We start from the raw sequence: 5323 nt of genomic DNA, 5'->3' as shown, positions 1-5323 counted from the left end.
GTGGGACCCTCCCGGACCGGGGCACGAACCCGCGTCCCCCGCATCGGCAGGCGGACTCTCCACCACTGCGCCACCAGGGAAGCCCTGCATTTTTTTTAAACTTGGTACTGAACAGATTTGCTTTTATTTTCTTAAAAAAAATTTTTTTTTAATTTAAGTATAATTGATTTACATGCTGTGTTCCTTTCAGGTGTATTATTTGCATTTTAACTACTTCTCCAAACAAATACGGACTCTCCCAACTCTCTAGAAATAACTGGCCCTCTTGATCTATCCCTGGTTGACTCGCTTTGGGTGAAGGCGTGGCTTCCCAAAAAAGTTTGTCTTCTTAACCTTGCCGCACAAAATGACACAGCGTGAATGTAATAGTGAATGTTTAACACCCACTCACCCTCAGTGTTAGTAAAAAATCACTAAGAAGTGGGGACTTCAGCAAACTGGGGGGAGGTACCCCTTGCAAAGGGGACTTTGCCTCCTCACAACCCACTACTTGTTGGCAGGCAAAAGCGTGAATCCAGCGTTATAACAGCTTCTGTCTTTACAGAAGAAAATGGGGACGTGTGTATTTTTACGTGATGTGGTCTTCCAATTATTTTTCCCCCAGAGGGCTGAGAGCATTTCTTTATTATAACTTTAAAAGAGAACCACAACTGTAACTGACTTTTGTGAACAATTTCTTTGAACATCTAAATTCTGTAGGATATTAAAGTATTTTCTCGACAAGGGACAGAAGAACCTGTAGTTGTCTGCGTGGATATGAAAGCTTAGTGGTGCCAGCTGACCTTTCTAGTCAAGAAGACCAAGGTCAATGAAAAACTAAGACACAAGCAAAGGGACTTCCCTGGTGGTGCAGTGGTTAAGAAGCCGCCTGCCAATGTAGGGGACATGGGTTCGAGCCCTGGTCCGGGAAGATCCTACATGCTGCGGAGCAACTAAGCCCACGTGCCACAACTACTGACTCCCGCGTGCCACTACTACTGACTCCCGCGTGCCACAACTACTGAGCCCGTGTGCCACAACTACTGAAGCTTGCACGCATAGAGCCTGTGCGCTGCAGCAAGAGAAGCCACCACAATGAGAAGTCCGCGCGCCGCAACAAACAGTAGCTCCCGCTCGCCGCAACTGGAGAAAGCCTGCGCGCAACAAAGAAACCCAATGCAGCAAAAAAAAAAAAAAAAAAAGACAAAAGGAAAGTAGGCTTGGTGTTTGAGTGACAATTCAGGTCCTCTACAGATGCATCCAATACACTTGCCGCTGCTGCATCATCCACATGATGGAAGATGGAGTTTGGAACCTTCAAAGTTTGGTGGATGCCTTCTACGAGGCTGTAGAAGGACTGCCTGAAATATCACCGGCTGTCCATACCTGGGCACGGACCCACAGACACTCTCAAGTTTTTATGCGCCTCCAGGCAGTCAAAGCTTCCCAGAAGTTGATCTGGAGTCTGTGCAGTTGGGGACCTTCCATCTGTGGCCCTGGAAGGTGCGTGATCCTCTTTTTAAGGGCAACACAGAAAGTTTGATACTGCTGCTTCTTACCACACAGCAGTCTGGTCACCTCTTCCCTTTCTTTCTAAATGTCTTTTTCATCATAGGAAAATTCACAGACAAGTTGTTTTCTTTGACTTTGGTTTTGGAATCATCAATCACTTTTCACAGCACGGTCACCGTGTAGCGGCAGCCCTCATCCTGGACCATCAATTCGGTTGATGGAGGGACCAACATATCCAAGAGGGACTCGTAGGCTTTTTGCCACTGTGTGTCACTTGGTTTAGGAACAGGGACCAGAGCATGATGAGATATTCAGAATCCAACACACAGTCTTCTTTGCTCGCAATACTGAGCAGCGTCCAAGTGAAGACGTGGATTTCTAATCCAGGCTCTCCAGGTGTGTCCTCAGAGAGCTGTAGGCAGCACTTGGGGATGCCAGGTCACTCTCGATCCATGCTAGCTGCTCTGTTTCTGTGTCCATCATGCTCCCCGCTCCCCAGCGGCTGTCTTGCAGGATACTTGGCTTGTCCAATTCAAAGTGAGCACAAAGGATGTTGGGTCAACTCCGAAGGTGGGAAAGGTCTCCTGTACCTTCCCTTTTGCATTATCCCCAACTCCTACCATACTCTGGGCCATTATCATTTTTTTAAAATAAATATATTCATTTATTTGGCTGCGTTGGGTCTTCATTGCTGTGCGCGGGCTTTCTCTAATTGTGGCGAGTGGGAGCTACTCTTCTTTGCGGTGCGCAGGCTTCTCACTGCAGTGGCTTCTCTGGTTGCGGAGCACGAGCTCTAGGCGTGCAGGCTCAGTAGTTGTGGCGCACGGGCTTAATTGCTCCACAGCATGTGGGATCTTCCCAGAGCAGGGCTCGAACCTGTGTCCTCTGCATTGGCAGGCGGATTCTTAACCACTGCGCCACCAGGGAAGTCCTCTTTTTTAAAAGAAATTTATTTATTTTTTAATCTTTTGGCTGCGCTGTGCATGGCATGTGGGATCGTGGTTCCCCAACCAGGCATCGAATCCGTGCGCCCTGCGGTGGAAGCGTGGAGTCTTAACCACTGAACTGCCAGGGAAGTCTCTGGGCCATTCTCTTTATGAGGCTTTCAGCAAAGGTACTGAGTTTCCCCAGCTCATCAGAGAGGCCAACACAGGAATCCAAGGCCCCCACTTTGAAGTCAAGAATAGTGAATTTGGTATCATCAGACAGGTTGGACTTCGTGATTACTATCTTCTTGTAAATTTTCCTTACTGCCAAGGGCAGAAATTAAGCAAAACTCCCACATGCTTCCTGTCTTATTTTATGCAGTTCCCAGAGCTAGCAGGGCACTGGCTACACTTTGGGGGCTGCAGGCAGCGGTGGGCACGGGGCCAGAGTGCACAGCCAAGCACACCGAGGGCTGCCAGTAGGCTGCGGCTTCTTGTCTTCAATTTTGATGTGTCGTCAAATATTTCAGTTTTTCAAAACTTCCTGAATAGTTTGGAATCTCCGATGTATCCATGGGAAAGACCATTTTGTTAGTTTTAGTCTCTGGGAAGCAGAGGCTGGGAGAATTAGGAGCACACACAGTTTGGGAGGCAATGCCCACATGGAAGATTCAAGAAGAAGAAGCAGAATTGAGCAGAGAGGACTTGGGAAATGGATCTGATAAAGTTTCAGCCAACACAGTGGGGAGGTCCAGAGGCAGAGTTTCCCCACTGGAGGAGTCCTGAACTGGACAGAATTAACCAGACCCTGCATCCCTGCTGTTATTTGCTCAGTAATTGGCTGCCTGACTGGGAAAAGGGAAAACCAAGGCAGATCCAGAAAGCAACAGGTTGTTGCCATGGGATGCCCCATTAGGAAGAGGAGTCCGGCGTCCTCTCCTCCACCCCTGCCGCCCAGGCTTGTGACAGCATCGGCTGATTGGTGCACAGACCTCCCCAGTCCCCACCTGGCCATCAGGCACAACTTACATGTATCAGCCATGGCTGGGCTGTCACTCTCATCATATTTGTGGAGGCCCTCACTTGAGTCTTTAGTGGGCACACAGTTTATTACTCTAGGGTATTCGAATCGCCCACTGGCTGTCCAGAAATTGAAGAAATGTCACTCCAGGCACACATTTCACAAGTTACCATTTGCATTGGCCATGATCTTGGAGTACCTAATGCAGAGAAATCCTGCTGCTGATGGGAATGTGGGTGAAATTTAAGACGAGCCGCCTCCAAATGCAGACACCATGAAGAGGGGGTGATAAAATGGTCATGTGGCAGGTGGCTGGATGTATTAAAGGATGTACGATGGTTGAGCAGGGAGCCTTTTCGAGGAGGGAGGATGGATTTCTTAGGAGGAATAAGGCTCCGTCAAAACCCACCTCCCCTCTCGGTGTTGCAGGATTGTCTGGCCTGAAGTTGAGAGCTACATTAATTAAGAAGACAATAACTCTTCATCGAGCAGCTGCTGTGTGTCTAGGACTGCCTGGGGCTTGGGTATAAAGCATGAAAAAAAGGCAGATGGAAATCCCCTCTCTCATGGGACTCTCATTCCAGTGGGGAAGATAGAAAATAAACAGGCATATTTGTGAAATATACAGTACCTCTGAGGCTGCTGATAATAGTACAGCGGGGAAGAGGAAGAAAGAGTGTTGATTGGTGGGCGGGGGTAAAATTTTAGGAAAGTAGTTAGGAATATCGCACTGAAAAAGGGTTCCCATTGGAACAATTCAGTGTAGCAACTGAGAGGCAGAATAACGAAATGATTAACGATAATTTTAATGATTTTAAATAGTGGAGCCAAGTCTGTTTGTCTATGGGTTGATGTTTGATGTTTGAGTGGGTTATGGCTACCTCTACAAAATTATATATTCATAGCATGTTGTGTTAAAATGAAGGTTACTCTTTGCTTTGTTACTTAAGCTGAAAATTAACCCCTTTAAATTCCTCATCCTATGATCAAATCTCAATATAACACGTAAAAGGGCACTCCCAAGAGGAGATTCCCCAACCCTACCTCGAACTGGGGTTTAAATAGGAGGGAGAAGTTGTGGAAATTGCTGTAGTTTGATCAAAGAAGAGTTTTAAAAGCTTCATTTTTAGAAATGCCGTCCAACTGAACTTTTTAAATTTTCCCAAGCTTATTCTAGGGTCCAAACATGGGGAAAGCAGTCCAAGAAAGGAAAAAGATAATCTGAGGAATGAAAGAGAAAGGGTTAGACTCTGATTAATGTTATTAATTTTCCATTTTACGAGAAGTATGAGGAAACACTAACAAGTCAGAGCAGCTATAAGAAAGGAAAAAAGTTGCAAATACAACAAGCTAGTGAGAAACAGACTCACGAAAGAGAAGCAGACTCACAGATATAGAGCACAAACTAGTGGTTACCAGTGGGGAGAGGGGAGGGAGAGGGGCCAGATAGGGGGAGAGGAGCAAGAGGTATAAAGCAAGCTCTAAGGATATAGTGTACAACACAGGGAACGTAGCCAGTACTTTATAATATCTATAAATGGAGTATAACCTTTAAAAATTGTGAATCACTATATTGTACACCTGTAACGTACACAATATGATACATCAACTATACTTCAATAAAAAAAAATAAAGAAGAAAAAAAACTGCTCAAAAGAAAAAAAAGGACAAAAGTTGCAAATGTGACTACACCCTCATCCCTCACCAGACACCTGGGGCCCTTGACAATGTCTTATAAGCCTCTGCAGCTCCCAGACGTCGGGTTCCATATTTGATCAAGAGTTCTCATTTTAGGACAAAGTTTATGGGAAAATTAAATGTCAGACAGAAACTTCGGGTAGCATCAAATGTGACCTTCATACCCTTACATTATTCAAAGGCAAGA

General features: G+C 46.0%; 1 pseudogene; it reads right to left on the bottom strand.

Moving 5' to 3' along the window:
* Window positions 1-1181: 1181 nt before the first annotated feature.
* Window positions 1182-2776, bottom strand: LOC102981957 (V-type proton ATPase subunit C 2-like; annotated as a pseudogene).
* Window positions 2777-5323: the final 2547 nt, after the last annotated feature.

Source organism: Physeter macrocephalus, chromosome 19 (assembly GCF_002837175.3).
Source record: "Physeter macrocephalus isolate SW-GA chromosome 19, ASM283717v5, whole genome shotgun sequence".
NCBI classification, from domain to species: Eukaryota; Metazoa; Chordata; class Mammalia; order Artiodactyla; family Physeteridae; genus Physeter; species Physeter macrocephalus.
This window is presented reverse-complemented; position numbering and strand designations above follow the sequence as displayed.